This window comes from Pelodiscus sinensis, chromosome 1, assembly GCF_049634645.1.
Source record: "Pelodiscus sinensis isolate JC-2024 chromosome 1, ASM4963464v1, whole genome shotgun sequence".
Classification (NCBI taxonomy): Eukaryota; Metazoa; Chordata; order Testudines; family Trionychidae; genus Pelodiscus; species Pelodiscus sinensis.
The window spans coordinates 270,232,575-270,248,572 of record NC_134711.1 but is presented as its reverse complement, the minus strand read 5'-3'; the positions used below and the strand labels follow the sequence as shown (position 1 = coordinate 270,248,572).

At 41.5% G+C, this 15,998-nt stretch overlaps 1 protein-coding gene across 7 annotated transcripts in view; it reads right to left on the bottom strand.

The window, feature by feature from the left end:
• DACH1 (dachshund family transcription factor 1) overlaps positions 1 to 15,998 on the bottom strand; it is a 492,594-nt gene that overhangs the window by 3,556 nt on the left and 473,040 nt on the right. The gene's annotated exons all lie outside the window — the stretch shown is intronic.

Below are 15,998 nucleotides of genomic sequence, written 5' to 3'. Positions count from 1 at the left end.
GAAATTAAGAGGAATTGTGAAGTGCATTATTCACATACCATGAATAATTATAAAATATCCAGCCTACCCATGAACCTCAGAGCTCTACAGTACACACTTGTATTTGCATATGCAACACAGAATTCTATTTTGTTTAATACCCCCCACCCCCAATATATCAACAGGTATTAGCAACATGTTTTTCAATTTGACCTGGTTAATCTGAATTAGCCTGTAAAATTCACATTAGGAAAAATTAAGGTCCACAATTCAGTGCAATGCAAATTTTTTGATGGCTAATTGAGTCTTTAAAATACTCCAACATCTGCATAAACCCCCTGCATCAGCGAAATTATCATATTATCAGTACTGAGAGAAACAAAGAGAAGTTTCACTGAAGAGCACAAATGGAACTGACCATATTCTGTCCTAAGGGCACCCCTTCCAACCACACTGTCAAGCTCCTGTGGTGGCTGCATTGGGAGAAAGGGCAGACATAGCACCTATTTATCTTTTCCATCTAAATTTCCTTTCTCCTCTATTCTTAATTTCATTTTGCATTACTGTACTTTTCCTGATCTTTTCTCCCTTTCACTCCTCCTACAGCCTTCCACCACTTACTCTCTGAACCATTTCAGTGTCCTCTTTGCTCTTTATGTTCTTTGTGCACTAGAGATGAAAAGAAATGGAAAAAGGACTCAACCTGAAGGCTTTTTATTCTTTTTATTCATTCTCACAATGTTTGTGAGAATACTGGGGGGCAGGAGAGAACGATTACGTGAAACTAGCCTGGTAAACATCAAAACTCGAGATCTGGTAAAACACTTAAAAATTGTAAAGCTTAGATGGCTGGGCCCATTACTAGCTACAGTTACATATAATCCCTCCCACATATATTGAAAAAATAGTCACTAAAGCTGTCTCGGTACTTCTGTAGGAGAATTACTATACAGTATGTATCAGTACTTTAGATATCTTGAATGTGTGCATGCTAATGAGTGATAGGCATAATTCTTAGAACTAACCTAAATTCAGTGACTTACATTTTATTTGACTCTACTTGATCTCAGCATTCCTTTAAATAAAATGTTTAGTTTCAAATATTCTCAATTAAAACATGTGCATAGGGTGCTGAATTCTTCTAATCATTGGCATGAGACAAAGTATATATAGACAACAACAGAACATTGAATAAACCATTGCTTAAGGAGCCGATCTGGCACTGAAGTCAATGGGGAGTTATGTTTTAATGGGAGCAGGAGCAGGCCTTGCACTTCCCATCTAAAGTCAAGATAAAACAATATTTATGAAGGTCTTAAAAATCAGTCTCCTTTAGAAAGCCAAAATGCATATTTGTTTTTAAAAGTTGCTACCTTTTTTATCTATGATGATTATATATGATAAAATATAAACCGTAGAGGTCCTCAACCAGCCTTATGGTGGACCATAAAATGTGCTATAAAATACCTTTATATTGATAATGACCTTAAAATACTAGATGTAAAATAAGTATCTGATCTAATCCTATTGTTTAGGTTCCTTAATACATCTATATTCTCTATTAACTTGACTAATTCTCCTAACAGATGGACAAATGTAGCAAGCATTAAATATGTCAGCTGTAAAATATATGCCACCTGCCATGGCTACTGTAGATTATGCACTTTGAAGATTAAGTCTACTTTGTAAGATTTTACACACTTCCAGAACTTGCAAATATTTTATTTAATTTTTCAAAACTTACAACAGGAAGGATAAGATGCACAAATAAACAACTTTCCTTTAGGACTCGTTCTCCCAAATGGGCTTTAAAAATATAATACCTGTGCCAATGCACTCTTCTCATGATGCTGCTCATGGTGAATTTACAAGCAGGAGAAGGAGAGGGAGTTTTGGTAGATTTTATGTTCTTCTCCAACTACACAATCTATATACTGCAAATCATCTCATGAAACTACTTGCAAAGAACAAATGAGAAACTAGCTCTCCATCTGTGGGATTTGGCGACATCAAGCCACAGGAGTAAATGTTAGATGATCTGTGAGTTACTGTAGCGTCACATTATGATCTAATATAGCTGATCTAAAGTAGTACTTATATCCTCATCTCCCCTTTCCTTTCCCATCCCATTCAGGTCTGACTTTTCATCCCTCCAAGCTCCAGTTGGAGTAATTGTAGCTTACCAATTTTGTTATCAAAATGAGGCTGGCCTTATGAATATGCTGACAAAGTTCTTGTTTAGATCCCACTTGGGTGTTAAGCTTATTCCCCAGGAAAAGCAGGAATACAGATTTCAAAATAACCAGTCCATTATAAGTGTGGACAATTCACTTATTATTTCAAAATAAGGGGGGTTATTTCTAAATAACTCCCTAGTGTAGACCTGTGCTGATAGTTTATCTATGCCTTGCATGTACATTATATTACATTTATTAAATGTAGTATATATAGATTGTATATACAGGCACACAAAGATATCATGTATACCATTAACACATGTCCCAACTCTGCCTACATATCTATACCAGCGACACCATCACAGGACCTAACCACATCAGCCACACCATCACGGGCTCATTCACTTACACATCTACCAATGTAATATATGCCATCATATACATCAGCCAAACTGGACAGTCCCTACGTAAAAGAATAAACAGACACAAATCAGATATCAGAAATGGTAATATACAAAAACCTGTAGGAGAACACTTCAATCTCCCTGGACTTTAAAAAACAGACTTTAAAGAGAAACTGGAGAGCTACAATTCATCTGCAAATTTGACACTATCAGTTTAGGATTAAACAAAGACTGTGAATGACTAGCCAACTACAAAAGCAGTTTCTCCTCTGTTGGTGTTCCACACCTCCACATCAGCTGCTAAAAGGGGGCCTCATCCTCCCTGACTGAATTGACCTCGTTACCTCTAACCTTACTCTCGACTGGAACTTTTTTTTTAAGTCTGTATATTTATACCTGCCTCTGGAATTTCCATTACATGCATCTGACGAAGTGGGTCTTTACCCACGAAAGCTTATGCACCAATATATCTGCTAGTCTATAAGGTTCCACAGGATTTCTAGTTGTTTTTGCAGATTCAGACTAACACGGCTATCCCTCTGATACCTAACACATATATGAAACAAAATACAGGACTATGTAGCACTTTAAAGACTAACAAGATGGCTTATTAGATGATGAGCTTTCGTGGGCCAGACCCACTTCCTCAGATCAAATAGTGGAAGAAAATAGTCACAGCCATATATACCAAAGGATACAATTTAAAAAAATGAACACATATGAAAAGGACAAATCACATTTCAGAACAGAAGGCAGATGCAGGGTGGGGGGGAAGGAAGGTGAATGCCAGTGAGTTAATGATATTAGAGGTGGGGAAGGGTAGATGTCTGTGAGTTAATAGTATTAGAGGTGATAATTGGGGAAGCTATCTTTGTAATGGGTAAGACAGCTAGGGTCTTTGTTCAGCCCCCTACGGAGAGTGTCGGGGGCTGAACAAAGACCCCAGCTATCTTACCCATTACAAAGATAGCTTCCCCAATTATCACCTCTAATACTATTAACTCACAGACATCTACCCTTCCCCACCTCTAATATCATTAACTCACTGGCATTCACCTTCCTCTCCCTTCCCCCCCTCCCCCCCCCCGCATCCCCCTGCTGTTCTGAAATGTGATTTGTCCTTTTCATATGTGTTTATTTTTTTAAATTGTATCCTTTGGTATATATGGTTGTGACTATTTTCTTCCACTATTTGATCTGAGGAAGTGGGTCTGGCCCACGAAAGCTCATCATCTAATAAACCATCTTGTTAGTCTTTAAAGTGCTACATAGTCCTGTATTTTTTTTCAGCTACACCAGACAACACGGCTACATTTCTATCAATATTTAACACATATATGTTATACCCCCCACAGACAAATATACAAGTAAGCTACAAAAATTCCTTGTTGCTCTAGGTACATGTCTGTAAAGATAGAGTGAATTTCTGTCACAATAACTGCACCACAATTAAGAAGAGGGGAGTTTGTCTGGGCTTACCAGAGAAGAACTGCTGTTTTATGGGCTGGAGGGGGAGGAGTCAGAGACTGCTGAAAGGAGCACTGACTGCCCTCAGGAATGTAAGATCCAAAAGGTATAAAGGTACAAGCACTGGGTGGGAGAAGGCACTTTGCTACACACAGCAAGCAAAGTCAGCCTCCACCCTCCTTCCCCTAGCTGAGGCAAACATCAGGTTGGGTTAGGCATCATGCTAGTTGCTCCTCTTTAAGGGGAGCTGGGAAGGAATTTTTCCCACACCACCAGATTTGGTGGAGTGAGGTTTCTTTGCCATATGTCACAATTTATTTCACAAGGTTGAACAGATGTTCGGTGCAGGTAATCCATAAGGAAACTATCCAGGGACCAGATAAATGGCCTGGTAAAGACTTAAAAGGAGATATTGGAACAGGGAACAGAACAAAGCAAGGAGTTTGAGGACTCATCTGAATGGTAAAGCAGGGAGCCAATTCCTTTCCACTCCCCCCCCCCCCACACCATTCTCATTCCCCACATTAACTCTCCCGAGGGTGGTTAATAGTAAGATCTAAGGCATAGGTTGGGGGTGGGATTGGATGGAAATCAAGGGGTTCTGGTGGAGCCTCATGTAATGATTTAAAGTAACATGGATTGACCTGCACTGTACATTTTATCTGAAGCATAGTCCCTGAATAATAAAGTTGTGGGCTGATTAAAATCTATATCAGCTATCTCCTGTCTTTCTTTTGATACACATGGACAATACTATGGTTTACACGTGGCACTGTACAACACTAGACGGATGCATGTTATACATACACAGAAATACTTCCTATGCTTAATGTTCACATATAAAATACAAATTAGGAAAATTGTGATAACTTGCTGAGTAAAAGCACTGCAGAATTTAACTATGTTTTAATTGGTCTCCCCTGTAAATGTCAATGTTCAGAAAGACTGACCTGCTAAAAGGAAATATTTGCACATTGTGAAAATGCTCACACTGGTAGCACTCATATTTGTTTTTGTTTGTGGGGGATTTGACAGGAGTTATAGTCTTGGCAAGGGAGTATTTAATTTTTTTGATTAAAATACCTTTTTAATTAAAACTCGTCTTGAGTTTTTTGAACCAACATACCCAAATAGTTACCAGGTCAGAAATGTAATGAACAAATAAACTGTTTTAACACAATTCTTCAAAAGTGTACATGGGGGAGGAGGGGCATATTGTGAAGCAATACTTAACCATGAAATGTATCCCCTTGAGAAGTAAACTGGGGAATAATCGCATTCACACTTGTGTAATATATGCAACATTTAGTTTTCGGGAGAGTCTACAAAGCCTGCTGGATAAAATGAAACTCTATTACTGCATTATTTCTGTAAACATGCAACTGTAAAAATCTAAAATCCGCATGACATTTCATGTGCAACATTAGGTTGCAGTATAAACAAATAAAAAAATGAATCCAGAAGTTACATCAATGTTAAGTAGAATGTAGTGTGCAAAAGAGGACTGTCACTCTTGGGATGAATCACTGAAGGTGTTTGAGACCATAATTTATTACAGATACTACAGTGATCAGATGAAGTGGGTTTTACCCACAAAATCTCATGACCTAATAAATGTTTTAGTCTCTAAAGTGCCACAGGACTGTTCGTTGTTATTCATCATTATGCTAGTGAAAGCATCCTGCAATCCAGATAACAGTTGTGGTTTATGAAAATTCATGAATCCACATCCAAGGCCGTGTAACACCTGCACTCTGTGAGTCAACCAATTGCCATCAGTAGAGGGCTACCAACCAAACTCTTTTTAGTGATAGGCTAAAGCCTTTGCAAATGGGAGAAAACCCGTTCTGGCTATGGGAGTAGTGCAGAAATACCAGAGAAGAATGAGGTTTTATTTCCAGTACTACCACTCATCGTCTTATGACAGGTTTTTTTAATCCATCTGGACTCCTGCTTTCCTTTGATCTTTCTTTTCTATTTACATTGCAATGTATTTGGGGCAGGGATTGTCTCTTATTGAATCTGCACTATGCCTAGCAGAATAGGGCCCCGACCTTGGCTGAGGTCTTGACAGACTACCAGAATAAAAAAAATAAACACATCAGCCTGATTCTATTTTAAATGGAAGTACGGATTTTTCTAATACTTCTAAAAATATTCCATTTGAAAGACACCTCCTTTTAACAGAATTTGAAGTTATGTGAGCTGAAAGAAGGCCCTTTGTAAATCAAAGAATAAATCAAACCTCTGCTCTCATTGAAATCACTGGGAATGTTACATTGAAGCTCAATAGATGGAGGATCAGCCTATTGCAACTACATTCTGAATACTTTCAAAACTATTAATTTTGAATCTAGCTAGTAGGTGTAATTACAATGTATTTCTCCCTCTCTCTACAAATAGGGTGGCATTCAGGCAAATGAAGTATCACTGCAATATAAGTTAATGTTATCCACATTTTGTGACTTACGGGTCATTATGAGGGGTTTTTTTGTCCCCAGTGTTTTATACTATGTGTTACTAGAGTGCAAAATATCATGATCCAGATATTATGGAACATGTTCAATATCTAAAAGAAAATATTGTGGCATAAAAAGGAACTACTTTTATTTAAATAAAAGAAAAGATACTCGCTTGAGCTAAAGAATGTAACAAATTGTGTTTCCTTTTAGGAAGTAACTATTGAAAATGGCAGCTATTTTCTCAGAAGTTATTTTCAGGCACCTGTAACCTAATGATGTTCATCCCTTTCAAAGACCAGTTGTACATTCATGCCCGAATGCTCACAGCCTCTTCAGCCCAGACTGGATAAAAGCACCAGCAAGCCACGGCTCAAGTACTTTTAAATGATATAACCGGCTGGTTTGTTTCAATAACATGGGACCAATGTGGCTCACAGTGTACTTCTAACCTTTCATTCAACCTGATGTTTTAATCATTTGGAGGAAGAGATGATAACAATAATAAAGAATGGTAAACAAATGGTAATGATGCATGTGATATTTGACAAGAAGGCAATGGAAAGTCAAAAGAAAAACAAGCATATTGCAACAGATGGAAGGGATCTGAATCAAACTGTAACTCTTCCTCAAAAAACTTAAAAGGAAGCAGCTAATTAAGTTTAAAATCTATTTTTCCTACTCTTCATATATTTTATTTAAAATTCAGACAAAAGAGGATTTATTTACCACCAAGGCGGGAAGATGCAGAATGAGAGTCTGACTGCTTAACTGTGGGAAAACTATTTATGATGTTCTTTCAAAGATTACAATATCTAACAGAGATTATAATCCTGGCATTCCAGTTCATCATAAGTGGCTAATTATTCATCATTACAAAAATAACATGTCTAGAGTAGAACAGACTCCTCCTTAGGACAAAGTCATCAATAACAGTGAAGCCTTTGACAGGATTCAGGTGGAGTCTGCTGAGGGACAGGAGATTCATGTCTTTACACTGCTTCATACCAAAAAGGGGGTCTCTGCACTAACCCAGAATGGTTGGTGAGAAGAGAGGCAGGACAAAAATTGATGTGCTGATTACCCAGAGCCAATACCCATAACCTGTCAACAAAACAGGATTGAGGAGCATGGAGCAGTACTGGAGTCCAGGGTGGAGGATTTCTGTGTCTCACCCTCCAAAAAAACCCATTGTTTTCCCAGTTTTTATGCAGAGAACAGAGCTCACACGAAGCATAAGCAGGGATTAGCAACTGCTTGGTGTCAAAAGCAGTTCAAGGTGGCCCCCTATTACTAGTCAGTGATGTGCCTGGTGGAACCCCAAAGTACTTTTGCTTTTGATACAGTCTCCCACAATATTCTTGCCAGCAAGTTAAGGAAATACGGACTGGATAAATGGACTGTAAGGTGGATAGACTGTTGGGCCCAATGGGTAGTGATCAACGGCTCGATGTCTGGTTGGTGGTCGGTTTCAAGTGGAGTGCCCCAAGGATTGGTTCTAGGTCTGGTTTTATTCAACATCTTCATTAATGACCTGGATGAGGGGATGGATTGCACCCTCAGCAAGTTTGCAGATGACACTAAGATTGGGGGATGGCTAGGGCAGAAATAGGGTCCAGAGTGACCTAGACAGATTAGAGGATAGGCCAAATGAAATCTGATGAGGTTCAGCAAGGACAAGTGCAGAGTCCTGCACTTGGGATGGAAGAACCCAAAACATTGTTACAGGCTGGGGACCAACTGGCTAGGTAGCAGTTCTCCAGAAAAGGACCTGGGGATTACAGTGGATGAGAAGCTGGATATGAGTCAACAGTGTGCCCTTGTAGCCAAGAAGGCTAATGGCATATTGGGTTGCATTAGGAGGACCATTGCCAGCAGATCTAGAGAAGTGATTATTCCCTTTTATTTGAACATAAGAACATAAGAACGGCCATACTGGGTCAGACCAAAGGTCCATCTAGCCCAGTATCCTGTCTGCCGACAGTGGCCAGCACCAGGTGCCCCAGAGAGGGTGGACTGAAGACAGTGATCAAGCAATTTGTCTCCTGCCATCCCTCTCCAGCATCTGACAAACAGAGGCCAAGGACACCATTTTATCCCCTGGCTAATAGCCTTTTATGGACCTAACCTCCATGAAATTATCTAGCTTCTCTTTTAACTCTGTTATAATCCTAGCCTTCACAGCTTCCTCTGGCAAGGAGTTCCACAGGTTGACTACACGCTGTGTGAAGAAGAACTTTCTTTTATTAGTTTTAAACCTGCTACCCATTAATTTCATTTGGTGTCCTCTAGTTCTTCTATTTAGGGAACTAATAAATAACTAATCTTTATCCTCATTGGTGAGTTCGCATCTGGAGTATTGTGTCCACTTCTGCCTTCCTCCCCACTATAGAAAGGATGTGGACACATTGGAGAGGGTCCAGCTGAGGGTAACTGGAGCAAAATGATTAGGGGACTGGAGCATATGACCTACGAGGAGGGGCTGAGGGATTTGGGCTTATTTAGTTTGCAAAAGAGAAGAAGGAGGGCGGATTTGATAGCAGCTTTCAACTTCCTGAAGGGAGGTTCCAAAGAGGATGGAGAGGGGCGGTTCTCAGTAGTGACAGAGGGCAGAAGCAGGAGCAATGGTCTCAAGCTGCAGTGGGAGAGGTCCATGTTGGATATTAGGAAAAACTATATTAATAAGAAGGGTGGTAAAGTACTGGAATGAGTTACCTAGGGAGGTGGGAGAATGTCTATCCCTAGAGGTTTTTAAGTCCAAGCTTGACAAAGCCCGGGCTGGGATGATTTAGTTGGGGTTGGTCCTGCTTTGGGCAGGGCGCTGGACTCAATGACCTCCTGAGGTCTCTTCCAGACCTAGGATTCTTTGATTCTATGATTATGGCCCTCAAAGGGCTAGTGCAACCTCTGGTACAGATGGCTTTCTCCTAGCATTTTCTATAACTTCATGTAAGCATAAACATCCTTAAACACACTGGCTGCATCTAGACTGGAAAGTTTTTCCGCAAAAGCAGTTGCTTTTGTGGAAAAACTTGCCAGCTGTCTACACTGGCTGCTTGAATTTCCCCAAGAACACTGACGATCTCATGTAAGATTGTCAGTGTTCTTGCGGAAATACTATGCTGCTCCCATTCAGGCAAAAGCCCTCTTGTGCGAAAATGGCAAGCAGGGCTTTCTTGCACAAAGTCGCATCTAGATTGGCACGGACGCTTTTCCGCAAAAAGTGCTTGTGCAGAAAAGCATCCGTGCCAATCTAGATGCTCTTTTCCGCAAATGCTTTTAAAAACTTTTCCGTTTAAAGCATTTGCAGAAAATCATGCCAGTCTAGACGTAGCCACTGAGCTAAATGCTATCCCAATTTACCTTCTGTAAAATGCCACTGAATTCTACACTTTTACTTCCATACTTAACCCTTTGCATACTCTATATAATGGCATTACATTTTTCTATTCAACATTCACTTACAGGTATCATTGTCCTAACATTTTGTGTAAACATGCAATGCAATGAAGGAATTCTAGAATCCTAGAATCCCAGAAGTGGAAGGGACCTCGAAAGGTCATCAAGTCCAATTCTCTGCCCTTACAGCAGGACAAAATATAGCCCACAGGCAGGATTCAGCTGGCAAAACTTCCGGATCCAGCCTGTGGATGCAGCATGGAGCCTCAGGCAGATTCCCTGCCTTCCCCCCTCCTACAACCCCTCCGAGAAAAGTGCCTGCTGTGATGCCCTGTTTGACTAGCTACAAGCCTGAGGGGAAAAGTTTCACGCACTGCCCCCATCCCTAGTATAATCCCATAGGCTGTTTTCTGGCCAATGAGAGCTGCCTGCTGTCAACAGGCAGCTTGTGAAGTCCCATCTCCCCTCCGCTTAAGCTCCCCTCCCCTTGCAGCTATTCAAAGACATCTTGGCCCCTGCAGTCAGAGTGGAGGTGGCAGAGTTGTAACTAGCTAATTTGGCGCCTAAGGCAAGAAAGTCCTTGGTGCAGGTGTGGGTGCAGATGTGGTGTGAGGCATGAGCGAAGACAATGTAGTAGTTGTCTTTTCTGTGCTTCCTCAGCTATGTGCCTCACTCGCCTCACTCAGTCAAGTGCCTCACTCGCCTCATCCTTGTTATGGCCCTGTGAGTCAGAGCAGAAGGGAGTATGCTTGGGAAGGCTTCTGGGTAGGACTCTTCCAGCCTCTGACACCCAAAAACTTTGCCCCACCATCCCACATAACCGAAATCTCTGTCCCCCTTCCTGCACCCATATCCGTTCCCAGATCCTGCACTCTAATCCCCTGCTCCAGGTCACAACCCAAACCCCTGCACCCCAGTGGTCTATCCAAGGTCACAATCCAAATCCCTGCACCCCAGTTCCCTGTCCGAGATCACAACTGCCTCCTTTACCCAAACTCCCCCTCCCAGACCCCAAACCTTCCCCTGCACCCCAATCCCTTACCTCAAACTCACCTCTTCCCCCAGACTCAATCCCAGACCTCGCACCTCCTCTATTAGTATCATGAAAGAGTGTGACCCTTGACCACTTTCCAAATTCTTGGAGTGGACCTCCATCAAAAATGATTTCCCACCATGATCTATATCATTTCTAGTGAATGCTATTAAATATCTCCAATGATGGAGCTTCCACAACCTCCCTACTCAGTTTATTCCAGTGCTTTACCACCCTGACAGAAAGTTTTTCCTAATGTCCAACCTAACCCTCCCTTGCTTTTTAAGCCCATTGCTTTTTATGAGACATTAAGGAGAATAATTTTTCTCCCTCCTCCTTCTAACACCCATTTAGGTATTTGAAAGCTGCTATCATGTTCCCTTTCCATCTTCTCTTTTCCAAACTAAACCAAATCTTTCAATCATGTTTTCTAGATCTTTAATCATTTTTGTTGCTCTTCAATGGACCTTCTCTGATTTGTCCACCCCATTCCTGAAATGTAGTATCCAAAATTGGATACTATACTCCAACTGAAGCCTAATTAGTGCAGCGCATAGCGAAATAATTACTGCTTGTGTCTTGCTTACAGCACTCCTGTTAATGCATCCCAGAATTATCTTTGCTTTTTTTGCAACAATGTCACACTGTTGACTCATATTTACTGTGTGTGCCATTATGACTCTTAGATCCCTTTCTGTAGTACTCCTTATTAAACATTTTGTATGTGTGAAACTCATTGGCCCTCCCTAAATGAGATACTTTGCATTTGTCCTTATTGATCTTCATCATATTTACCTCAAACAATTTCTCCAGATTGTCCAGATCATTTTGAATTTTAACCCAATCCTCCAAAGCACTTGCAATCTCTTCCAGCTTGGTATCTTTTGCAAACTTTATGAGTGTACTCTCTATGGGTATGTCTACACTACAAAGTTAGTTCGAACTAACGGACGTTAGTTCGGACTAACTTTCATAGGCGCTACACTAGTGCTCCGTTAGTTCGAATTTAATTCGAACTAACGGAGAGCTTAGTTCGAACTAGGTAATCCTCATTCCACAAGGATTAAGCCTAGTTCGAACTAGCTAGTTCGAATTAAGGGGTGTGTAGCCCCTTAATTCGAACTAGTGGGAGGCTAGCCCTCCCCAGGTTTCCCTGGTGGCCACTCTGGCCAACACCAGGGAAACTCTACTGCCCCCCTCCCAGGCCCGGACCCCTTAAAGGGGCACAGGCTGGCTACAGTGCCCGTGTCAGGTGCAAGCCTGCCAGCACCCAGCCAGCAGACCCTGCACCTGGCACGGATCGAGCCGGCCACCCGATGCCTTCCAGCCCTCCCCCTCTTCCCGGGACCAGGCTGGCAGCTCTCGGGAGCTTGCCCGGGACCGCAAGAGGCGGGCACCTGCCTGGTCTAGAGCGGACATCGTGGACCTCATCCACGACCTCCACACTAGGCACAGGAAAGTGGCCGTCTAGGGCAGAAGTGCTGCCAGCCTGGCCACCCAGGAGCAGGTGTGCATGAAAATCAAGGTGGTCCACTGAGACCCTCGACCCTGAGCCCTGAGCTTACAATGGCCGTACTGGGTCAGACCAAAGGTCCATCTAGCCCAGTAGCCTGTCTGCCGACAGCGGCCAACCCTAGAGACCCTGGAGGGGATGGACCGAAGACAGTGACCAAGCCATTTGTCTCGTGCCATCCCTCTCCATCCTTCCACAAACCTTGGGCAGGGACACCACTCCTACCCCCTGGCTAATAGCACTCCATGGACCCAACCTCCATGACTTGATCTCACTTCCCTTTAAACTCTGTTCCAGTTCTAGCCTTCACAGCCTCCTGCAGCAAGGAGTTCCACAGGTTGACTCTTTGCTTTGTGAAGAACAACTTTCTGTTACTAGTTTGAAGCCTGCTATCCATTCCTTTCTTTTGGTGTCCTCTAGTTCTTCTTTATGGGAACTAATGAAGAACTTTTCTGTATGTACCCTCTGCACCCAACTCCTGCTTTTAGAGACCTCTATCCTGTCCCCCCTCCGTCTCCTCTTTTCTAAGCTGAAACGTCCCAGTCTCTTTAGCCTCTGTTCATATGGGACCTGTTCCCATTTTAGTTGCCCTCCCCTCTCCCAGCCTCTCTCTTCCCCTCTCCCACCTCCTTTTCCCAGTCTCCCCCAGTTTTGTTCAATAAAGACAGATTCAATTTTTGAACACAATTGTCCTTTATTTTGTACATCAAGAAGAGGGGCTAGGGAAGGGTAAGTGGAAGGAAGTGAGGGAGGAATGGGGTATGCGCCCCTGATGGGGAGGGCTGGCTCTGCGAGCTTTTGGGGTGGAAGCTCTCCTGCAGACCCCCAATTGCCCCCTCTCCTCAGATTGCAGCCTGTGGCAAGTGCATCCGGTTTGATGGCCGAGTGCTGTGATATGCCCAGTGTGGGTACTCCGGGCAATCCAAGCCAGGACTGCTTTGCAAGCGGGGCACCCCTGAGAACTGTCTGTCCGGGGTGGGGGTTGGGACCCTTTAAGCACAGCCCTCGGCTAGCCTGACACAGCATCTCCACGCTCTAAGTCCTCCTCTGATGCCCTGCCGGCACTGCTTCCGGCCATCCTTAACCCCGGTTCAGGGTCCACTTAATGTGGACATGCTAATTCGAATTAGCAAAACGCTAATTCGAACTAGTTTTTTAGTCTGGATCCATTAGTTCGAATTAGTTTAGTTTGAATTAACTAATTCGTACTAAGTTAGTTCGACTTAACGTTGTAGTGTAGACGTACCCTATGTCATTATCTAAATCACTGATGAAGAAATTGAACAGAACCAGTCCCCAAACTTATCCCTAACTACACTCCACTTTTTATGCCTTTCAAGCATGACTGTGAACCATTAATAACTTTTTCATTGTGATATTTTCCTATGTCCCTTTCTGAATTAAAGATTTCATATTTACAATGTTTACATTTTGCATCAAAATTGCCAAAGATTAAAATTCATAATGGAAAATATCAAATTTGCTGCCTAGATATTTGTAATTTCTTTGATAATTTAAGTGAAATATCCACTATGCCAGGATGTTTTTCCTTTCAACTGTTTTCCTGTGTATTTTCATTATCTATCTTTTTTCAATCACTTCAAAATCACTTTGGATACTATGAGAGCAAGCAAAAGGTCAAAAGTCTGATTAGTAAACCAACAATCCCATTAAATAACTGAACACATCTCCTATTATTTAAAGATAATCCAGATTACACAGATCATGAATTTTAAATACTGTACACAAAAGCATTGTTGTGGCAAGGTGAAATGTATGACTTTTTAAAGATAGAAAGCAATAGTATTATTGCTTTGTGAACTTTGCTGCAGTTGTTTGGTTTGTATGGACAGAATAAAAGAATCCCCAGGAAACAGAAAAACAAGAGACTTATTACTTACAATCATTGAATGCATGCATATAGCTCTGCATTCTATTCACTTCTCTTGAAAAATCTGCAACAATGAGGAACATAAACCCCTGTTATAGCATGAAGTCATTGCTTAATATAATAAGCTTGTGACCCTGCACAGCTCATTGTGTTTAATTCAGTTTGAGTCACAGTGCGAATCACTCTATGCTGATCAATTTTACAAAAGTTCTAAATGACCTGTATTAGTTAGATCTAAGTTCCAGATAAACACATGCCTTACTTGCTTCTGTGATCTCAGAAGTACAAAGCACAGAGTTATTTTTAACTGAGCGGCATGCAATCTTGGATTTGTGTCTATTAGATTCTGAAAGACCTGCACATCAGAATGGGTCTATGGATTTCTTTCCCCTTTCCATATTTTTTCTCAGTTTTGTATGTTCTCTGTACAGTTAACCTCACATAGTCATCATGTTTAGCTGGCCATCAGCTGCCTAAGTGAATCCTATTTGCTCTGAAAATCTAAGACATAGAAATAGATCTTGAATCAGGTTTCAAGAACCATTATTTTTCTATAAATCTATAGTGTTTGCCCCATACAAATGAGTGCTCAGTGAAACATAGTTGAATGGCTCTCACTGTAACTTTCCAAGAATATTTGCTTTTGTGTTGAAACCAAGCATGGCAAATATCTGCACAAAATAAATTATTTAAACAAAGTTAGGAGCTAGTGAAAAAAAGGCATATTACACAATGGCAGATCTCTTCCATCCTTAAATAGGAGATATTAATAGTGATGTAATTTGTGTATTTAGAAGCCATACCAATGCAGTGCTGATATCTATAAAGTTCATGACCATTATGAAAGTGTGTAAAGGGTCATTGGAGCAAGGGGTATTATATACACCATAAATAAAGGCTTGTGTCTTTGTTTTCTGTTAGCTGTTCATTACAGCTAGTATGCACCAAAGATGTTAGTTCCAAAGTCCTTGCTTTAGGTATCAAGTCCCAGTTTCAGGCCCACTTAGATGCACAATTCTCACAGACTCTTGTTGGCACTTAAACTTAATTAAGTTTTTGCAAAAAAAGTTCCCTGAGCATACGTGTTTCTGGCTCTGGGCATGTATTCTGATACCTCTCTCCAGCACCCAGATACCTATCTCTTGTGTAAGCTCAAGAGCTATTTATAAATTGAAGAAAGATAGGCATTAAACCATCTATGTCACATGTGTGATCCCAAGTGAGTTCACACAAAACATCTGAGAGGATAGGCAGAGGAGAATCCCTGCCTCTGTAATTTCACCTCCAATTCATCTGATGAAGTGGGTTTTACCATGAAAGCTTATGCCCTAATAAGCTGTTAGCCTGTAAGGTACCACGGGACTCCTTGTTGCCTTAACTCGGTGGTTAGGAAACTCACTGAGGATGTGGGAACCTCCTTGCTCAAGTCTCCTTCCAACTGGAGTGGAGATGGGATTTGAGATGGAGTCTTCCAACTCTCAGATAAGTACACTAATGTAAATCCCAGTCAGACCGAGGCTTCTCATTCAACTGCTGTGACTCATGACATTGGCCCCCTCTCTTAGCCATCCCTCTGCAGCACCTGAACTGTCTCTGAGACCTACAGGCAGTCCATTTCCAAACCATACATAAGAAACAACTGTGTATACTCATGCTCCATATCCTTGATTTCCACA